The 21,842-nt window shown below is 47.8% G+C and overlaps 1 protein-coding gene and 1 long non-coding RNA gene across 2 annotated transcripts in view; one reads left to right on the plus strand and one right to left on the minus strand.

Moving 5' to 3' along the window:
- LOC135897896 (glutathione S-transferase 4-like) overlaps positions 1-21,842 on the plus strand; it is an 88,534-nt gene that overhangs the window by 6,993 nt on the left and 59,699 nt on the right. The gene's annotated exons all lie outside the window — the stretch shown is intronic.
- The window catches only part of LOC135897898 (uncharacterized), an 82,247-nt gene continuing 67,831 nt past the window's right edge, over positions 7,427-21,842 (minus strand). The window contains exon 2 of the long non-coding RNA XR_010563185.1: positions 7,427-7,597. This is a non-coding gene — a long non-coding RNA (uncharacterized lncRNA). The remainder of the gene's footprint in view (positions 7,598-21,842) is intronic.

A 21,842-nucleotide genomic window follows, 5' to 3' on the forward strand; every position in this document is an offset into this window, starting at 1 on the left:
TCCGTGAAGAAGCCCTAACCGGGAACACATCGCTAACGTCGGCGTGGACCATCGAGCTAGCCGCTGGCAATTAAACCCACCCCGGAGAACAGACTTCCACCCGAGCCGGCCAGTACCAACACCAAGTGAGTAGGCGCGATGACAACTCTATCGTTCCCTGTTCTGCTGCAACAACTTCGGGGGCCAGCGACCATTCGCGGCTGAAGGCCCAGAAATCTCGCTAGAGACCTACGAAAGAGTCGCGACATTCTACAACTGGAACTGCAAGGATGACTCTGCTCAAACATATGGTTTGAAAATCAAGAGTGAACCTTAACGTCAAGGGACCTGTTTCGCAGCAGCTTTCTTCAGGCGAGCGTAGTGCGTAGAGAATAGGCTAAAGTCCTCCCAGAACTTCGGACGCAGCTACCTAACGAAAAAGTCGCTGTCTTCACTGAAGGGTAAGCCACTTGTTTCGTCATGCAGACCCTGGCACGTCAGAAGAAAAGAAAATTCATCCCCGATGAGGGTTGTGAGGCAATACCTGTTCGCGGGAGTAATTCGTAACCCACCGAAGGCTGTCGGGACATTTTCAGCGGAAACCACGGCCAACGAGAAGGCGCCGGAAATGCTCACCAGACAATATATGATCGCCAAATGGTTACGCCGAAATACGAGGTCCAAGCATTTGGCAGCAAAGATTTGCGTGAGTCCATCCGAGCAATTGTGTGCGAGGAGCAAGAGAGGATAGGATGCTCCCAAGGTCGCAGCCTCAGGTGGCCTGAATTGCTGGCTTAGTGGGGCCATTAGGTCCCGAATCCAGCGGTCATTGGGAGTTCCCCAAGTCCATCCGGAATCAACACATCCCCAGCCTGGAGCGATGACCTATGCCGCCGTTGCTCGCCGTCAAGATCCGCCTCCACGCCGCCCACGCCAGGGACATGTCACCAGCTTCTGCCACTGCCGCCTCCAGCCTGCCCGCCTGTGAACCTGGGCATAACCACATGGTTTCAGGAGAGGTTTGTCGTGCGAAACGCAACTGCTTGAATTTACGACAGATTTACATTTTAACGTGGACTCATACCTTCAAACTGACAGCATCTTTCTGGATTTTTCTAAAGCTTTTGATCGTGTAGCTCATTGTCACCTGTTTTTGAAGTTATCATCATTAAAACTTAATTCACTAACACTATCCTGGCTTCGAAATTTTCTTTCTAACAGGCAGCAGTTTACTTTCGCTAACAGCTTCTCCTCGCCCCTTTCAGATGTTTCATCCGGTGTACCACAAGGAAGCGTTCTTGGTCCCTTACTCTTTCTGATATACAATAATGACATATCCAATAACTTATCATCATGTATGCGCATTTTCGCTGACGACTGCATTATCTATCGTTCTATTAACACCTCCGATGACCACCTGATCCTCCAAAATGATCTTAACAAAATTATTAATTGGTGTGACACCTGGCTAATGACTCTAAACTCATCAAAATGTAAAGTGATGTCCTTCACCCCCAAACGCACTAACTTGGACTATTCTTACTGTATTAAAAATGTCCCATTATCTCGGACCTCATCATTTAAATATCTAGGCGTTAATCTTTCAACAAACCTCTTCTTGACTTCTCACATTACTACCATCTGTGCCAGTGCTTCTCGATCACTGGGTTACTTGCGACGTAACCTTCGGAATTCACCTCCACTTATCCGCAAACTGGCATTTCAAACATTTGTTCGCCCTCGACTTGAGTTCGCCGCTCCAATCTGGTCTCCCCACCAAAATTACCTAATTACCATGCTGGAATCAATCCAAAATAGAGCCGCACGTTTCATTTCCCGAAATTATGACTACCGTTCTAGCGTGACTCAAGTAAAGATTCACATTTCACTGCAGCTGCTGAGTAATCGTCGCGACATAGCGCTTTTGCCATTATTTCATAAATACGCTCACCGCACTAACAAACGTTCCTTACACCTAGAAACGTCATCGCACACGTCGCACAGATTATACAATCATCATAGCTTCATGTGCATCTATGGTAAAACAGAAGCCTTTAACTCGTCTGCAATTCCACGTGCCATTCGGCTCTGGAACAACCTCCCCCACAACATAGTTTCGGAAACTGACCGTAATAAATTCAAGCACTCACTGAACTCGCTTAACCCATGTTAACCATTAATATCACACTCACTGTTCTGTAGTATTTTTTTTCTACCTTTTTCTTGCAGTGTTATACGTTTGTTACAAACTTATATTGTTCCTTTTTATTGTAATCATATCCAGCTTTATGTAGCTAACATGTTTCTCTAACTTTTAGGCTGTGCACTTGGCTGCTGTTTTCATTTGTTATTGTTGTTAATAGATTGTATGTACAAAGATTGTATGCCCCCCTTACTCAATCCCCATGTAGGGGCCTTGTAAGGTATTTTACAAATAAATAAATAAATAAATAAATAAATAAATAAATAAATAAATAAATAAATAAATAAATAAATAAACGTCCCAAGGAAGACGGACGTATGGCGCGCTGCGGACCGCCGTCCGCTCCGGACCATCGACCACAGTGGAGAAGATGCCCTCGTATGCCGCCGGTGTCCGTAGCGCGAGATGAGACTACGAGGGTTTGCTGCCAACGCACAGCGTCTAGACCTGGGAGAACCACCACGAGACATCGCCGACTACCTCGCAGCCACTCAGTGGAGACCTTGACAACCTTCCCGCTCGCCGTCGCCAGGTCGTTGCCACTCGCCGCAGCACCGATCCTACACGGGCTCTACCCGTAGCCGGTCCGCTGTCCCATATCTGTGAAACTAAAAGCAGCAACCAATGGAGGTACGGTTGTTGTTCGTCAAAATGCCGAAGATCCTCCGCCGCCGATGAAGACGCCGCAAGCGCCCTCCCTCCGACGTGGCGATGGCACGCCGCCACTTAAACGAAGCCTCAAGGACAAGAAACCGCTTTCTAATGGGGACTTGACGACATGAGGTGGCATCACTGGGACAACGCGACGCAGCCCTGACCAGACGCTTCGCCCGAACTGCAACGCCAGACAAAAAACCACTGACCTTAACGGGCTTCTCGACGGCCACGAAGTCACCGCTCTTCTAGACACAAGATTTATTTTATTCAAATAACTCACAGGTTCCTTTACATGGGTGTATTGTGTGAGTAGGACAATATACATTGAAATCGCAATAGCATAAGAGCAAATACAACGATTGAAGAAAAACGTTATACATCTGTTAGCGATAAACACCACACAATATGCTGCTAAAATGAAGGATAACAGCTATACAAATTTTAGGTTTTAGAACGAGGCTATGTACCCCTTGATAGAGTATATAAGCGTGACTGAACGATGACGTAGAAAGAAACAGATACACTGAGACAGCGCTGCGCTTTCAACGATAGATTTTATTTTCGCACGCATCGGTGTGTGTATACCGTATGAGCGGAAGCAAACGTGACAGGGAAAAAACAAGATTCAGTGGTGTTTATCGATTCAGTGGTGCAAGACGGAACACAATGAGGCTCAGAACTAAACAAGAGCACATTTTCATGCATGTAATAGAACATTAGAAAACGTTTTGTTTTGGCAACAGCACATAAAACCAAAGATATTATGTAAGTATGGCGGTTATCCTACCTCTAAATGCGTTAGCGTGTCTGGTGTTTGTGACGTCATCAGGAAGGCCATTCCAATGGTTTATGGCACGCAGGACAGCCGACATGGTAAATGCTTTAGTATAACCAAAAATGCGCAGAAAGCTACTGTGATTATGAAGACGATGTGATGCACGGCATGGCTGAGACAAGGGCAGCGTGTTTCTATGACGGCTGGACACAATTTTATCAAATCAAATCAGGAAAACCGTTCGACGTGATTTTAAAGGTGGAAGTGATAGCGTCATCTTGATGTTAGTCGCGCTGGAATGTCGGCTATAATCGCAAGCGATGAAGCGCGCAGCATGGTTTTGAACGGATTCAAGGGAGTGTGCTAAGTATGCTTGGTAAAGTGACCAGAGAGGCGATGCAAATTCAAGTTGCGGGCGAACAAACGTTAAGTAAGCTAGTTTTCATGTCTCAGGTGGCGCACCATGAAGATTTCGTTTTACATATCCGAGAGTATGTGAAGCCTTAGCTACGGTTTTATTTATGTGTGTCGTCCAGGAAAGCTTAGGAGTAAAGTGGATACCGAGGTATTTGTATGAAGATGCCGCTGAGACTGGGTGATTGTTAAGCGAGTAGGTGAACGCGGAGTTTCATAGTTTTCGGCTGAAAGTTACTAATTTACATTTGTCAGTGTGTACTGTCAATAGCCATTTAGCGCACCATTTTGTTACACGATCTAGACCTTTCTGTAGCGCAACATGATCAGTTGGATCAGAAATACGGTAAATAACACAATCATCTGCAAACAAACCTACGAATGGTAGAGGTAATGTAAGGAAGAAGTGCGCCGTGCAGAGCTCCGCAGCCGGATCGCCAATGCCTCTGAAGTGGGGCTTGGGCTAGACGCTGTTCCTGGTTTTGTACCGGCTAAGCCTACGCTGTTGCGTCTTCTTGTCCACGTCCTTCGTGTCGTCCACAGCCGTGTCGGACTTCTTTGCCATAATTGGTGGAGGTTTGCTGGGTCTCCTGCAATCCTGGAATTGCGCAGCCGGACTCTCCCTGCCATCATGACCACCGAAAGCGCCACGAGCTTACCACCACCTGCTCCCCAGTCTACCGTATGCCCCGGCACGTTCCGCCAGCGGGACCCTCCTATCTTTAGCGGCACTGACGACCATGACGTTGATGACTGGTTCTCATCATACGAACGCGTCAGTCGGAACAACAAATGGGATGACATCACGAAATTGACCACCGTCCCTTTCTACCTCACCGGAATTGCCCACTTGTGGTTTCGGAACCACGAAAGCGAAGTTCCAAGCTGGACGGTGTTCAAGACAAAGTTCAGCGAGGTCTTCGGCCGCCCTGCTGTGCAAAAGCTTCGTGCCGAACAGCGCCTGCAGTCGCGCTCTCAGCAGCCTGGTGAGAACTTTACCAGCTACATCGAAGATGTCATCGATCTCTGTAAACGCGTCGATGCATGCATGACTGAGGGCAAATAAATCAAGCATATCATGAAGGGTATCGACGAGGACGCGTTTCAGATGCTCATTTCAAAGAGCCCATCTACTGTTGCACAAGTTATTGAACTTTGCCAAAGCTATGACGAGCTCCGCCGTCAACGCCTCCTCACTCGCCGTCCTGTTCCCCATCAGGAATCGTTGTCCGGCTTGACCTCTCCTTTTCCAGATGCCACCCTCCTCTCGCAAATCAAGGCTTTCGTCCGGGAAGAAGTTGCTCGCCAGCTCTCCCTGATCTCCAACCCACCAGAGTCAAGTTCGTCCCTTAGCCCAACCCTACGACACGTTATAGAAGAACAAGTGTCCGAGGTCCTTCCTCTGGAATGGGCGCCTCAACTCACCGCCCCATTGACTTACGCCGACGCCGTCGCACGACCACGACCACGACCACCGGCCTTCGCCTCCGATGCCTAGCCCTGTTTTTACGCCCACGCCACCACGACCTCCAGCCCATCGAGTGATTAATCGCTGGCGCACACCGGACAATCGGTCCATCTGCTATTCGTGTGGTATTCCCGGGCACGTCGCACGCCTGTGCCGCCGCCGTCCACTTCATCCACGTGATGACCTACGCACAGCCGCGTACGACTATCCGTCGTCTTACGCTCCAGACCGCGATTTACCCCTTCCCCGCCCAAGCCTTCGCCCAGTTTCCGACCGCCGTTCTCCTTCTCCTCGTCGTCGCTCGCTCTCCCCGATGCGTCGACGTCCCTCTACCGCTGACACGGAAAACTAAGTGGCGCAGTTCCCGAGGCAAGAACTGCGTCATCGTCACAACACTCAAGCCCTCTTTTTTCGCCGCCCAACGTTATTGATGTCGCTGTTGAAGGAGTCTCTGTGCTTGCCCTCATTGACACAGGTGCCGCCATATCTGTAATTGCCGAAAAACTATGCCGCTCAATACGAAAAGTCACGACGCCTTTCTTCGGTCCTTTACTCCGCACAGCCACAGCAGAGCACGTCCAGCCGGTGGCTGCGTGCACCGCCAGACTTGAAATTCAAGGAGTGGTCTACACAGTCGAGTTCGTCGTTCTTCCCCACTGTTCCCACGATATTATTTTAGGTTGGGACTTTCTCTCCCGTCACCACCCTTACAAAAATTTTTATAGAAAGTCCATAGACATTTGTCTATGAAGTCTATAGACTGTCTATAAACATTTATTTAGACTGGTCTATAGACAGTCTATAGATTTATGGCCGCACACTTTTTATAGACTGGTCTATAAAAAGTCTGAGTTTATAGACTGTCTATAGACATTTCTTTAGACTAGTCTATAGACAGTCTATAGACTTATGGCCGCACACTTTTTATAGACTAGTCTATAAAAAGTCTGAGTCTATAGACTGTCTATACACTGTCTATAGACTGTCTGTAGACTTATGGCCATACACTTTTTATAGACTAGTCTATAAAAAGTCTGAGTCTATAGATTGTCTATAGACTTTCGATAGACTTATGGCCATACACTTTTTATGGACTAGTCTATAAGAAGTCTAAGTCTATAGACTGTCTATGGACCGTCTATAGACTTATGGCCATACACTTTTTATGGACTAGTCTATAAAAAGTCTGAGTCTATAGATTGTCTATAGACTTTCGATAGACTTATGGCCATACACTTTTTATGGACTAGTTTATAAGAAGTCTAAGTCTATAGACTGTCTATGGACCGTCTATAGACTTATGGCCATACACTTTTTATGGACTAGTCTATAAAAAGTCTGAGTCTAGAGTGTCTATGGATTCATTAAAATTCATGTTTGTAGACAGTTGTCTGCATAATGTCTATGGGCAAGTGTATAGGCTTACAGTTCTACTTTTGTAGACTGAAGTCCATGGAATGTCTACAGACAAATGTATATATACTATAGACATTCTACAGACTTCAGTCTACAAAAACAGAACTTTATAATCCAATACACTTTTTTCTATGACATTCTGCATACACTTGCCAACAAACGTGCATTTTCATTAATTTATAGACACTCTATAGACACAGACATTTTATAGACAAGTCTACAAAGAGTGTATAAGGCCATAACTCCATAGCGGCTATCTACAAGTTAGTTTACATTTTTCATTACATGCGGTAGCAAAACGTTTTGAATGTATTTCATTTCATTTTATAGATATGAAATGCATGGAATGCAGATATTATGCATGTGCACCTGTTCCTTTTCATCTGCACTTATGTATTACCGTTAGTAGATTAATAAAGCTCCTGAACAAGCTGTACTTTCATATATGTTGCATAAACAGAAAGAATTTATATAGTGCTGAATCATGCAGTGCAAAAAATAAAACAAATGCACCGGCAATGCATTAACCGTTTTTATTGCTCGATATAATACATGAATTCCTTAAATTCTTGTCTTATGCTATTATGGAAACAGATTAAATATTTACACTACTCCTTGGCAAGCATGGTCGCCAGGCTGGCCATGACCTTTATGTCATTAGTCCCAAAGGTGCTGCAGGTGTATGCTGCAAATAAGTACATGCAGCAATATGAGGCAAAAATAACAGATGCGTATTCTTTATATGTTCATTAAGCAGCTGAATATATATACTCAAACCATCTAAGTCAATACTTAATGCGGTTTAACTATGACTAATGGCTGCTTGTTAATACAAATCAGTACCTTTATGCAATGTTCTATTGCATGGTATGGTGAACAATTAAACAGTCACAACTGCTGCTCGTGTCAGCAACAGTATGTTCCCTTTTATGACAAGTTCATATATGATGCATTAATGTACTTATCCCAAATGGTCCCTATATTTATTGCGGAAACGTTACCCAGTTGGGCTGTCTGTACAGTTTTTTTGGCTGGTAGTTAAGTATGCCCGTGCAGAGGGATGTTTTGAGAAGACGTGACTGGAATATTCCCAGTATCATGCCTAAGATTGTAATTTATTTTGCTTAGTACACATTGAAATGTATTTCTCATACTTTTAAATGAATGGGTCATTGGCCATAACTTCAACAGATGGCAGATGGGTTGATTGTATTGATATGGTACCTTAATTTCTTGCAGGTAATGAGGCCGCTTGGGCATGCTAACAGGTTTCCAAGTTAGGTATACCACATGAGCACCCGAAATACCACACGAGCACTTTGTGTCATGGCACGACAGATATGCACCTCCTAGGAAACAGAACTGATAGTATAGTTCGAATGAATTCTATCACAGTAAATTATTTAAGGTGCTTTGAAAGATGAAAATTTTTTCTAGGCTATCGAGGTTCAGGACGTTTAGTTAACGCAAAAAAAAACATATTGAGTAAGAAATGCTTGACTTTCTTTTTTTTTCAATAAATAGAACCAATTTCCTTCAATTTTTATGAAGTGAAACGTTTTAAAAATATATTTAACACAGAGACTTTCTGGAAACTTTGACATGTAACAAGACAGCATACCTATGTGGCCAATTTAAAGTTTCCCGATCTTTTTCCAAGCCTTTCCTGGCTGTTTTCATGAAAATGTTCTGGCAATCTATGACGCCTGCAGCTTAAGTGCAATAAAAAAAATGGTTTAATGCTTGCCAAGTAGTGCCAGTCCATAATATTTAGATAAAACGAATAACAGGTCAGTCACTTAAGATGTAGTATTAGATGCAACTGACTTGAATCCCTTGTTTAATAAAGCTGACAAGGGCTTCGGCAAGCTCGTAATTGATGGCCACACGAGTACAGCACGGAAGACACAGAGACACGCGTAAAACAAATGAAACAATGTGAGGGAAAACTATACAATGAGTTATTTTTACGGTTCAATAGTAGTTTTCTATATAATTTGCTCTCACCACTTATGCCTCTAGTTAACTTTGTTTACCTATGACTAAAGACTACATGGCGATATTAATCAGTACCATTATGATGTTTCGTTATATTATAGTATGATAAGCAGTTAGACAACCATAATGGTCGCCGGTGTTAGCAACGGTACGTTTCGTTTCAAGACAGGTTCATGTGACACACAGTGTACTCATAAAAATGAAAGAAATGTGAGAATCCCAAACGATTCCTATAGGCAGGTTGCGAACGTAGTTCCCGCGCCTACTAGGGCGCCCCTCGCGGCGGCGAGCGCGGAACCGGCAGGATACGACCGGCCCGCTTGCGTTCGGAAAGCCTGTATGTGCACTGTTTCGCGCGTAGCTGTTGCCTTTTCTGAGCAATGCCGAAGTGCAACCCGAGCTGTTGAGTAGTGGGCTGCAACAGCTCGTACACCAACTCATGAGGAACAAAGTTTTACAGGTTTCCAAGCCGACCGTATGAAGCAGAACAGCGTCAACACTGGATAGCGCTCGTCAGACGGCATAAGCTGTTTTATGTTCCGGCGTTATGCCAAGTGCGTTATAACGCTGAATGCTTTGCTTTTACAGCAATGATGGCAGCAACGGGACACCTGCAGTCAGTGGCGTAGCTAGGTCGTCTGGCACCCGGTGCCCATAGGTCTTCTGTCCCCTCCCCCCCTCCCCCGGGTTTATTCGAGGAAGGTGAGGTTATCAACAATCTCCGTGTGTCTCCAGACGTATATGACACCCCCACACAGGCCCCTCGGACCCCCCCACCCCTTTGCTACGCCACTGCCTGCAGTGCGTACCAGGATATGCAGCAAACAAAGTAGTTTGTTCCCACACTGTACTGCAGTAAAGCTGTGGAACTCTTTCCCAATCCTCTCCCATTCAAACAGCGCTAGGGCTTGCTGAGAGATTTGAGGAGGGGTTGAAGCCGGCTGAGCTGGCATACGCCCTTCTGCGCCCAGCATATTATCAACGAAGGGGCAGTTGAGATAACCAAAATTTTTGACAACGTGGTTTCTTGGAACCTCCTTTGCACGCACTGAAAAAATCGCAACATAAGAGTATCGCACTTCCAGTAACTTGGGCGAAAATATTTTCCCAGCGTAGTCTAACACAACTGGTAAGTTCATCCCCTTTTTTCTGTGTTTGGGGAGAGCAACGTTAGAATACCTCTGGTAGGTCTTACGAGTCGTTCGTACGCTCCACGTTCCTGGATGAGATGTTTTGGATTCGTATTTGCCGTCCTGTATGTACAGGGAAACTACCGCGGCGTCCTTGCACTTCCCTGCGATGCCAGCACGGCAATCGCAGCTCCCCGCTAGGATTTGTCTGCTGTCGCCGATCTTGAAGAATCAATGTCGCCTATAATTTCATGCGTCCACACCGTAGATAACGAAGTAACTTACCCTGAACTTCACGCATCTCGCTGGTGCATTATTTTTCGTTTGCGGAATAAACCTAGCAGTCACTTCCGATCAGTGCGAGTTCAACACTTCCCTCCCGTCGTAGACGTGCCCCACTTCAAATAGACGACTTCCTTTCTCTAAATTCTTTTCACGAAAAAAGCCATGAAGATCTTGTAATTCCCGAAACCCAGTTAAAATTAATATCGGCACGCTGTTTAGTGCCATCGCTACCGTTTGGCAGGACGCCAAACACGCAGCGCGGGCTGCTGACGCCGTGAGTTATCCTACCACATTCGCGCAACTATTCGTCAGATGGCGCTAGGGGTCGGAAAGACAGGGCGCCGCCTATGCACTTGCAACCTGCCCATAATAATAATTGTTGAAACAAAGATACCCTGCTGGACTGTGCACATTTTTCAGGTGTTAATGCAATGTGCCCGTGCCGATCGAACATGCTCAGCATACTGACTGCAGTTTTGAACAATCACGTTAACATTTGCAATTTATTTCCGCTTAGAACAGTCTGCATTGTCTCTTTTCTCATACTTCGAGATGAATACATTTGCCACACTTTCAGTAGAATGCACATGAATGGGGGCGTACTGATCAGGTCACTTATCAACTAAAACATGTTACGATCTCTTAGGTGTGTTAATAAGGGTAGAACAAATGCAATGTCCACTGAATTATTTGAATAATCTGTGCGTTATCTACTAAGAAAAGACCACCAAATTGATAATCTGGCTCTTTTTTCTTTTGTACAGCGCATATAGTATGCAGTCTGTCCAAGACGACGGCACTACATGCAACAGTAATGAAAACCGGAACACTTATTGCGCACGACAAGGGCTTCATACCGTGCACGACTGGCACAATGCGAATCTGCGCCAGCAGCTGCCTAGAGATTAAGAGCACGTAAACTGCATAACCCCGAAGCATCGAAAGGCGCTTAACGCTTTTCATATAGCTCGAAAGATAACTTCTGCTGCTAAACTGTTTAAAAAAGAGACAAAAAACAAATCTTCCAACTACCGTCAAACGCAATGCCTTCAGTCTGAACCGTGTAAAGGTGCTTCCCGGAGCGACTAATTTATTGTGCTCCAATTTTTTCGGCTAAGTTGCGAAGCTGCGAGTGACTGGGCTTATCGCAGGTTTCATGCTCCAAAAGCATTTGTGGTTGCATATAAATAGATTGGGTGAATCTAGAGATTTTCGCTTGACATTTCTTCAAGTCTCGTGTTTTGCTTGCGGTAAGTTCCCAAAATTATTTAGATTGGTTGCCAGAAACCTTAAAAATACTGCTACCTTTAAACAATGCGAAAACGGCAGTGCGCACACTGCTGATGCATGCCCCGCAAACACGGCCTTTCATCCGATTACGTTAGCAGTTATTTAACTATACGTGTCTGTCAGAACATTCTGGATGCTAACACAATTTCGAGATATATACGTAAAGCGTGTCACGAGAATTTCACTACACATGCGGCGCAGCATTCATCGCGGCCGGATCAAGCGCCACGAAATGAGATCTACCACACTGGCTGCCCAACATACACGATCCGCGTAGTGGTAGCTCAATATCAAGTTAAAACATGGTGTAGCTTCCTTCTTTACGCACCCAAACTATTATGCGAAAATCAACAAGCCCGAGCAATCGCTCGCCGTAAAACATTCCGTATAGTAGAAGCGAGAACAAGAGCGCGTTACGAAACCATGTCAACGACAAACCGACACTATACCCGAGTCGCCTGCGCTACATGCAGCCGCTTCGCGCTACGAAATGCGCTCACATAATCATGAGCTATTGACACAAAACATCTTTGCTAAAGCTTACCGTTCAGTGTAGTTGACGTGTGATGCCACAAAGATGACACGCATACACAGACACCAACGTTCAGGCGGACACCGCACACCGGTACAACCGTATTGGCCTCGAGCTCCACCACTGGAAAAGCTGGCGCCACCGTCGGCGTGACGTGCTAGGAGGGATCACGTGGACATAGCGGCCGCGTCGGCTACTTCGGGCGCGCCGAAGCAAGCTGAAAACAAGTTTAAATTCCCTCGTACGCTGCGGTCCTCATTTAGTGGTGAAATTTTCCCGCTTCGAGCGTCTCCTTTACAACGCTTGAAAGCACTACAATAGGCAGTGGCTGCTTTTCAAGGCGCGCAACATGGTAGGCTTCTGCTCGGTGCCGCAGGGCCGGACGCACGTAAAGGAAGGCCGGTGTCAGCCTTATTCACACGTAGCCGCAGGACAAGAAGCTGCGTGAAGCTTGGCTCGCGAAACATAAAACCGGTAAACAGTCATCGGATACAACACGGGTATGCAGCAAGCACAGACGCGAGGAAGATTTCTGCTATGGCGCCCGGTCTGCAATGTTCTGAAAACGCGCACTGAGACGCTCGCCCCAGTCCGCTGCTCGACTAATGTCATGATGGTTTGGTCTATGAACTTGTCGATGCTATAGATACTGGCAAGTTCAGTGGAGTGGAAAGGCAGTGGTAAGAAGCACATTTAAAAAAAGCATGGCATATGGTCATGTTTATGTTATGAATTAATGCACTAGATTACAAAAAAGGAGCAGCGGGAAATTGCACGCTGAGAACACCGATAAACATACAGTGCGACGCAATCGAGAAATAATATTGAAAGTTCAAAGAATTTAGAAGAAAAAAAAGATTGAATCGTCGCGACGGCACATCACAGTCCCTGTAGGCGTCGAAGTCTCTACAATGAAATTATTTTTGAACAGCTCTGATAGCGCTCACGCAACAATGGTTGCTTGGATACTGTCAAATGCTCATATTCTGCGGCCTAAAGCTCATGGCACGGTGCGAAAACGCGCGCGCGGGGAAGCCGAAACAGTGCGCGGACAAGCATGCAGACGCGCAGTCGGTCGCTGCATTGAGGCTTCGTTCTATCACACTCCATTTAGTTATACAAACACTATAAGAACATATTTCACATAGTTTGCTCTCAGCGTTTACCTACCTTTCACGCAAGAAGCCGGTTCGGGAGACTCCATCGCGGCGACCGCGCGCAGTGGCGTTCACTGTACGTATTCGGTAAAGAGATACCGTCTGTAAACGATTGTGTGCTTTCACAGTTTGCCCAAGATTATTATTTAGACAGTAAGAAACTTCTCTCGTTTCGAAAGTACTTACAGAAATGTCCGGGAGAGCTCGCGTGTGGTGTTTTCAGTGAGCGCTGACAGCAAAACCTATGAGGAGCGCGCCACGTGATCCCTCATACTACGCCAGCGAGGCGCTTCCGATAGATGGCGACTCCGTAACTCCTCGCCGCCAATACGTGCCCGGCGCACTCGTTGAGATGGCGCACCGCCGCGCATGCGCAAGATCTCCGAGCATGCGCAGGAGCTCCGCGTGTGAGGGCGCGCGCGCTCGGAGGAGTGTGAGCGCCTTTTCCTCCTTCATTTTTTTTTTCGCTCTCTCTCTGCGCGCCATGCGCGCCGGAACGGGTGGCTTATTCATCTTTATCACCATTATTCATCTTTTTTCGTGGACGAAGGAAATGCGCTGGCAGGTTGTATGACAAACGCTGTGGGCTATCGTATGAGACTGGAACGCTAACTTGAATGCGCTGTTTGTAAAAGCCATTACAGGGCCCTTCAAACGTTTCAGACGCATTATTGCCAGCGTCGATTAGTAATACAGCGTACTTGTAGCATATCTTCCAGCGTACCACCAAATGTGATACCCGCACGTATGTTAGTGCTAATTTTCTGTTCCGGTGATAGGTCAAAGCAATCAGTACAGCATTGAGGTACTCATATGCGTGGCTGCCCAGGCATACCGCCGGGGTGGGCTCTGATGATTTGGCACCTATTTTAAGTGAATGAGAAACTTTGATGGGTTTATAGTGCAGGATATCAGTCAACAAAAAAACGCCCTATGTTAGTGACGCAGCCGAGGTATGAAGAAAATGTGAAAAGTATCCGAGAATCGGACGACACACAACGCGAACACCACATGCGCGACATCGGTTCATCGCACATTCACAAAGTCCGCGTTGTCAGCTACAGACATTACAAGTGTCCTTGCTGTTAGCTCGATGCCTGTTTGGAATCCACTTGTAGCTGAAGCTGGCGTTCATAACAACTATTATACCAATTGGATCGGCGTTTTGCTTTCTTTATTCTACTGCCGCAAAAGTGATGCGACAACTGTGAAGACTGTCTTGGGATTGCCGAGACCGACTACGTAGATCATATCATGTGGTCAACAAATGCGGAGGTATACACTATGTGTATACTAATGTCTACAAATAGGCTCTACAGCAATCTCAGCAGTATACAACTTCAGTGGCTTATATCAAACGCAGCTACGTATTATCCACCGGTACCTGCGCTTGGTTACAGCGTACACGGGTTGGGCCCAGATTAACGATGTTTGTCTATTGTTAATCTATAGACACGCAATACCACGACAACTCAGAGGCAGACCAGGTGGTGAATTCACCACCTGGTCTGCCGGCTTTCGCGACTTATTCACCACCTTTGCCACATCATCACCATCTGACCTTCACCAGCTGGTCTCGCGAAGTGTACGTCCGGGAAGCAGCCAGGTTTAGGGCCTTCGGGTGCCTGGAAGACCTTTGTGACTCGGACGTTGCCTGTTCCGCCGCGATCCTCGTTCGGTGCAGCTGCACCGAATGACGACTAGCAGTCTGGACGATTTGCCCGCCGCGCCGGGGTTGCACGCGGTGCCGGTCGCGCATGAACCAGTGCCATATCATCGCCTTCGCAGAGGGCGGGGAGTATGGGAACTCGGCATTACATATTATCGACTTTCTTATATAGACATTCAATACACCAGGAGAGAAAAAGAAATAGAAACCTTAGCCGACTATTATTATTAACTGTCTAATATGAGAGTCTATAGACAGAGTATGGACAAAAATAAATAGAGACTGTATCGGCTTTCGTCTATAGGTAGTCCATATAGAGGGGAAGCAGACAAAAAAGAAACAAACACTTTACGGAATTTTTTCTATAGACCGTCTATAGACTGCGCGTAGACAAAAAGAAATAAAAACCTTATTGACTTTCGTCTATAGAAAGTCTATAGACAGACTATATAGACAAAAATAGACAGAGACATGTACCCACTTTCATCTATAGGTAGTCCATAGAGGGGAAGTAGACAGAAAAGAAACAAACACCTTATCGACTTTTTTCTATAAACCGTCCATAATCTACGAGTAGACGAAAACAAATAGAAACCTTATCGACTTTCGTCTTTAGAAAGTCTGTAGACAAAGTATGGACAAAAATAGATAGAGACCGTACCCACTTTCGTCTATAGGTAGTCCATAGAGGGGAAGGATACAAAAAAAAACACCTTATCGACTTTTTTCTATAGACTGTCTATAGACTGCGAGTAGACAAAAAGAAATAGAAACCTTATCGACTTTCGTCTATAGAAAGTCTATAAACAAAGTATACCCGCCGTGGTTGCTCAGTGGCTGTGGTGTTGGGCTGCTGAGCACGAGGTCGCGGGATCGAATCCCGGCCACGGCGGCCGCATTTCGATGGGGGCGAAATGCGAAAACACCGGTGTACTTAGATTTAGGTGCACGTTAAAGAACCCCAGGTGGTCGAAATTTCCGGAATCCTCCACTACGGCGTGCCTCATAATCAGAAAGTGGTTTTGGCACGTAAAACCCCATAATTTAATTTAATTTTATAGACAAAGTATGGACAAAAATAGATAGAGACCGTCATCCACTTTCGTCTATAGGTAGTCCATAGAGGGGAAGAATACAATAAAGAAACGAACTCCTTATCGACTTTTTTCTATAAACTGTCTATAGACTGCGAGTAGACAAAAGAAATAGAAACCTTATCGACTTTCGTCTATAGAAAGTCTATAGACAAAGTATGGACAAAAATAGATAGAGACCGTAATCCACTTTCGTCTATAGGTAGTCCATAGAGGGGAAGGATACAGTAAAGAAACAAACTCCTTATCGACTTTTTTCTGTAAACTGTCTATAGACTGCGAGTAGACAAAAGAAATAGAAACCTTATCGACTTTCGTCTATAGAAAGTCTATAGACAAAGTATGGACAAAAATAGATAGAAGCTGTATCGACTTTCGTCTATAGGTAGTCCATAGAGGGGAAGTAGGCAAAAAAGAGCAAACACCTTATCGACTTTTTTCTATAGACCGTCTATAGACTGCGTATAGACAAAAAGAAATAGAAACTTTATCGAATTTCGTCTATAGACAGTCTACAGACTTTGTATCAACAAAAGTCCAAATCTATAGAAAGGAAAGGTCGTCTATAAGAAGTCTATAGACTTTCTATAGACAGTCTAAAGTCATTTTTGTAAGGGCAAGCTGTTATTGACTGCTCCCGTGCAGAAGTCGCCTTCTCTTCGCTTGGCAATGCCATATCTGATGCCGTTTCGCTTTCCTGCACCAAGTTGTCCCTCACTGACGACATCCATATACCTCCGCACGCATTCGTTCCGGCACCTGTATCCTGTTCCGTTGCCTCCGACTCTACCGTACTCTTCACGCCTTCGACTGCTTTCGTTCACCGCCACCTCTCACCACTCCCAACTGCGCTGCTTAGCCTTCAAGCTGGTGCTACTCACCTTCCTATACGCAACCACTTCCCATTCTCGATTGCGTTGCTTCGTGGTGAATCTCTCGGCACTGTGGAGCCTTATGACACCATTACCACGTCGGAACTTCCTGATGGATCGTCAGAGGTCACCACCCTCTACTGTAGTCCCTCACCTGCCGCATCGCCTGAAGACGTTTTCAGCCATGTCATCGACAATGGCTTAAGCCCCACGCAACGCCATGACCTTCTCCGTCTCCTCGAGAAATTCCGCCCTGCTTTTGACAGTCATAGCACTTCTCTGGGCCGAACGACGACTGTATGTCACCGTATTGACACCGGTTCTCACTCATCGCTACGGCAGCGACCCTACCGCGTCTCGTCGACAGAACGACGCGTCATTGATGAGCAAGTAGGTGACATGCTAAAGCGTGGTGTCATTGAACCGTCCGACAGCCCATGGGCATCGCCAGTTGTTTTAGTTAAAAAGAAGGATGGCTCGATCCGCTTCTGCGTGGATTACCGCCGCCTCAACAAAATAACCCGAAAGGATGTTTATCCATTGCCGCGGATCGACGACGCCCTCGACAGCTTACAAGGTGCAGAGTTCTTTTCCTCCCTCGATCTACGCTCTGGTTATTGGCAGGTGCCTATGGCTGCAGAAGATAAGCCTAAAACTGCTTTCATCACACCAGATGGCTTATACGAATTTCGTGTAATGCCATTCGGACTTTGCAACGCGCCTGCGACTTTTGAGCGGATGATGGACACTATTCTTCGAGGCCTCAAATGGAACACGTGCTTGTGTTACTTGGATGATGTAGTAGTGTTCGCACCAGACTTTCCTACTTACCTTCATCGCTTGGAGCAGGTTTTACGCGGTCTCAGTGACGCTGGCCTCCAACTAAATCTGAAAAAATGTCACTTTGGGGCACGCAAGCTGACGATTCTCGGACATGTCGTGTCGAAGGATGGCGTTCTCCCTGATGCCGCTAAGCTCCGTGCTGTTAAAGAATTCCCGAGGCCAACATCTCTAAAAGACTTGCGCAGTTTCATTGGTCTCTGCTCGTACTTCCGCCGCTTTATTCGAAATTTCGCTTCGATTATGGCACCTCTGACAGAGCTTCATCGGGGAGACCCCAATCTTTCCGCGTGGTCCCCGACTTGCGATGATGCCTTCGCAACGCTACGTCGCCTGCTCACAACACCACCGATACTGCGCCACTTCGATCCAACTGCTCCCACGGAAATCCATACGGATGCTAGCGGTGTTGGTCTTGGCGCTGTGCTCGCCCAGCGAAAGCCCGGCTGCCAAGAATATGTTGTTGCTTACGCAAGCCGTACTCTGACGAAAGCTGAAGCGAACTATTCCGTCACGGAAAAGGAATGTCTCGCGATCATCTGGGCCATCACAAAATTTCGCCCATACCTGTACGGCCGGTCCTTCGATGTCGTCACCGATCACCACGCACTTTGCTGGTTGTCGTCTCTCAAGGATCCCTGCGGCCGCCTAGCCCGGTTGGCACTGAGGCTCCAAGAGTACGATATCCGGGTTGTCTACCGCTCAGGCAAGAAGCACGCCGATGCCGATGCTCTTTCGCGCTCGCCTGTCCACGCCGACATTGTCAGTGTGTCTGTCCTAGACGACCCACTTCTCCCATTCGCTTCTGTCGACATGGCTTTGGAGCAGCGCAAGGACTCCTGGATTTCGTCTTTGATAGATTACATCTCTAATTCACCTGCACGCCCACCATCCCGAGCGTTACGCCGACAAGCTTCGCACTTCACCATCCGCGACGGAATTGTCTATCGCCGTAACTACAGTTCCGACGGCCGCAAATGGCTGCTTATAATACCTCGGCAGCTCCGCACTGATGTCTGCGCCGCTTTCCACGCCGACCCTCAGTGCGCACACGCTGGTCTCTTCAAGACCTACACCAGACTACGTCATAGGTTTTATTGGCGTGGTATGTACACATTTGTGCACAAGTACACTCGCTCTTGCACAGAATGTCAACGCCGCAAGCCTGATCCTTGCCGCCCTTCTGGACCAATGCAACCTTTGCCATGCCCTTCGCGGCCCTTTGACCGGGTTGGGATAGACCTCTACGGGCCTCTGCCATACACAGCTGCTGACAATCGCTGGGTCATTGTAGCTGTAGACCACCTCACGAGGTATGCAGAAACGGCCGCTCTACCAGCCGCGACGGCTCGTGACGTTGCTTCCTTCCTGCTTCACCGCTTCGTTCTACGTCACGGCGCTCCCCGCGAACTCCTGAGTGACCGAGGTCGCGTCTTTCTCGCTGACGTCATTCAAGAACTTCTCGCTGAATGCCGCATCATTCATCGCTGTACCAGTGCATATCACCCGCAAACAAACGGATTGACAGAGCGCTTTAACCGAACTCTTGGCGACATGCTTTCAATGTATGTCGCCTCCAACCACACCAACTGGGACCTCATCCTTCCCTATGTCACGTACGCCTACAACACGGCACCCCAGTCAACGACGGGCTTTTCTCCCTTCTTTCTTCTATATGGCCGGGAACCATCCTTTCCCATTGATACTATTCTCCCTTACCGTCCCGACTTATCAGAGGGTACACCGGCTTCCGAAGCCGCCCGGTATGCAGAAGAATGTCGGCAACTAGCTCGCTCCCTTACAACGCAAGAACAAGCGCTACAGAAATTTCGTCATGACGACGGGCGCCCCCACCACCAGTTTTCGCCTGACGCTCTTGTTTGGTTGTGGGTGCCTCCTACTTCGACACAAGGTGTCTCCTCCAAGTTCGTATCCCGATACCATGGACCTTACCGGGTTCTACGCCAAACTTCTCCTGTGAACTACGCTATCGAACCTCTGACGCCCCCTACGGACCTGCGACGCCGAGGCCGCGAAATTGTGCACGTAGATCGGCTCAAGCCGTATCACGAGCCCTTCGTCCTCACCACGCCTTAGGCCTCCTGTGCGGCTCCGTCTTCAGCGAGGGGAGAAGTTGTAAGGAAGAAGAAGTGCGCCGTGCAGAGCTCCGCAGCCGGATCGCCAATGCCTCTGAAGTGGGGCTTGGGCTAGACGCTGTTCCTGGTTTTGTACCGGCTAAGCCTACGCTGTTGCGTCTTCTTGTCCACGTCCTTCGTGTCGTCCACAGCCGTGTCGGACTTCTTTGCCATAGTAATATCTGTAGGTAGGTCGTTAATATTATTACGATATCATCGAGCGATGCTCAAGGGACGAGCCGCCGCGAGAATGACGACGAAGTGGGTCTGTGCCCTTGGCGCGGGCGAGTGTCAGCCTGCTGGTCTGGCTCCAGTGAAAATACCCTGTATATAGCCCCTTTCATCTGTGTTTTCCCACACGTAACATTCTGGTGGAGGTCAGCGATCCCCGTCCTCACCAAGGAACTCCGGAGTGGTCGGTACATCGAGCTTGTCACCATGCCTCCCGGTGACGAGACAGCCTCTGCAATGGCTTCGGCTTGCCCGACTGCTCCAATAATCACGGTTGCCCAACATCGCTACCCTGGTGTGTTCTCTGGCCTTGAGGGAGAGGAAGTTGACGAACTCAAGCTCTATGAACACGCCAGTGCTAATAACAGGTGGGACCCAACGATCATGCTCGCCAATGTCATCTTTTATCTCGGCGGCACCCCACGCGTGTGGGACCAAACGCATGACGACGAGATAAACAGTTGGGACAGTTTGGCGCAATTGGGCGCAAGGCTGCCGCGAGAAAGGCTCTTGCGTCTCGTGTTCAGACATCTACCGAGCCGTACGTTTCCAACATCCTCGATGTCTTGGCTCTCTGCCGCAAAGCTGACGATACTATGTCTGAAGAAGATAAAATGTCGCATGTGCTAAAAGGCATCACGGACGATGCTTTAAATTTGCTTGTTTTCGGTCACGTCTCGACTATCGACGCCATCATCAAAGAATGCCGTCGCCATGAACAAGCTAAGAGCCGCCGTATCACACATCACGTCACGCGGCTACCCAACACTGCTGCTACGTCGACACGTGAGGGTCGACCGCGTTAGACCACCCCCTATGACGACGTCACCCGTATTGTTCACCGCGAACTCCAGGCCGCCTGTTCGCCAGCCTTCTCCACGACGCCTCCCGATCCACCAGCAACAACGATTGCGCTGATTCAGGCCGTCGTCAGGCAGGAATTTGAGAACATGGGTCTGAACACCGTGTGTTCATAATCTCGGCCCAGCGTTCGCCAGTTATCTAGCTGCCGTCCTCGTCTCCGGCACTCCTTTTCTGTCACATCTCGTCGCAACCCGTCCGGATGGCGTACCCCTGATGACAGGCCGATCTGCTTCCACTGCTGTCGGATCGGCCACGTCGCTCGTCACTGCCGCAACCGATGGCCACGACCTCCTCGGATATACACCGCCGCTCATTCCCGCCCCTTTGGACCTTCTGTTCCCTATGCCACCCGCCATGAACCCATTGCTGCTGATGCTCCTGCCCCGAGCCTTCGCTACAGCCGCTCTCCCTCACCTCGACGCCATCAGTCTCGTTCGCCCCAACCCCGTCGCTTCTCTCCGTCGCCTGTCGCCTCCCGGATCCAGCCGGAAAACTAGGCACTGCAGCTTCTGGAGGTGAAGCTGCGTTGTCCACCCTGCCCTCAAATCCTCTGCACGAACCAACCAATACACGAACCAATACACGAACCAAAACCTTCTCGACGTTGACGTTGATGGCTATCCTGTCACGGCACTCATCGATACAGGTGCGCATCTTTCTATTACGAGTGCTGCCTTCCGACGATGACTGAACAAGCTCCTCACCCCAGGGTCGGCACGCGTCGTCCGCGTTGCGGATGGCGGTACTGTGCCTATCATCGGCATGTGTACGGCACGTGTCAGCATCGCCGGCCGCCACACTCCTGTCCTCTTCACCGTGATTGCTCATTGCCT

Source organism: Dermacentor albipictus, chromosome 2 (genome assembly GCF_038994185.2).
Source record: "Dermacentor albipictus isolate Rhodes 1998 colony chromosome 2, USDA_Dalb.pri_finalv2, whole genome shotgun sequence".
NCBI classification, from domain to species: domain Eukaryota; kingdom Metazoa; phylum Arthropoda; class Arachnida; order Ixodida; family Ixodidae; genus Dermacentor; species Dermacentor albipictus.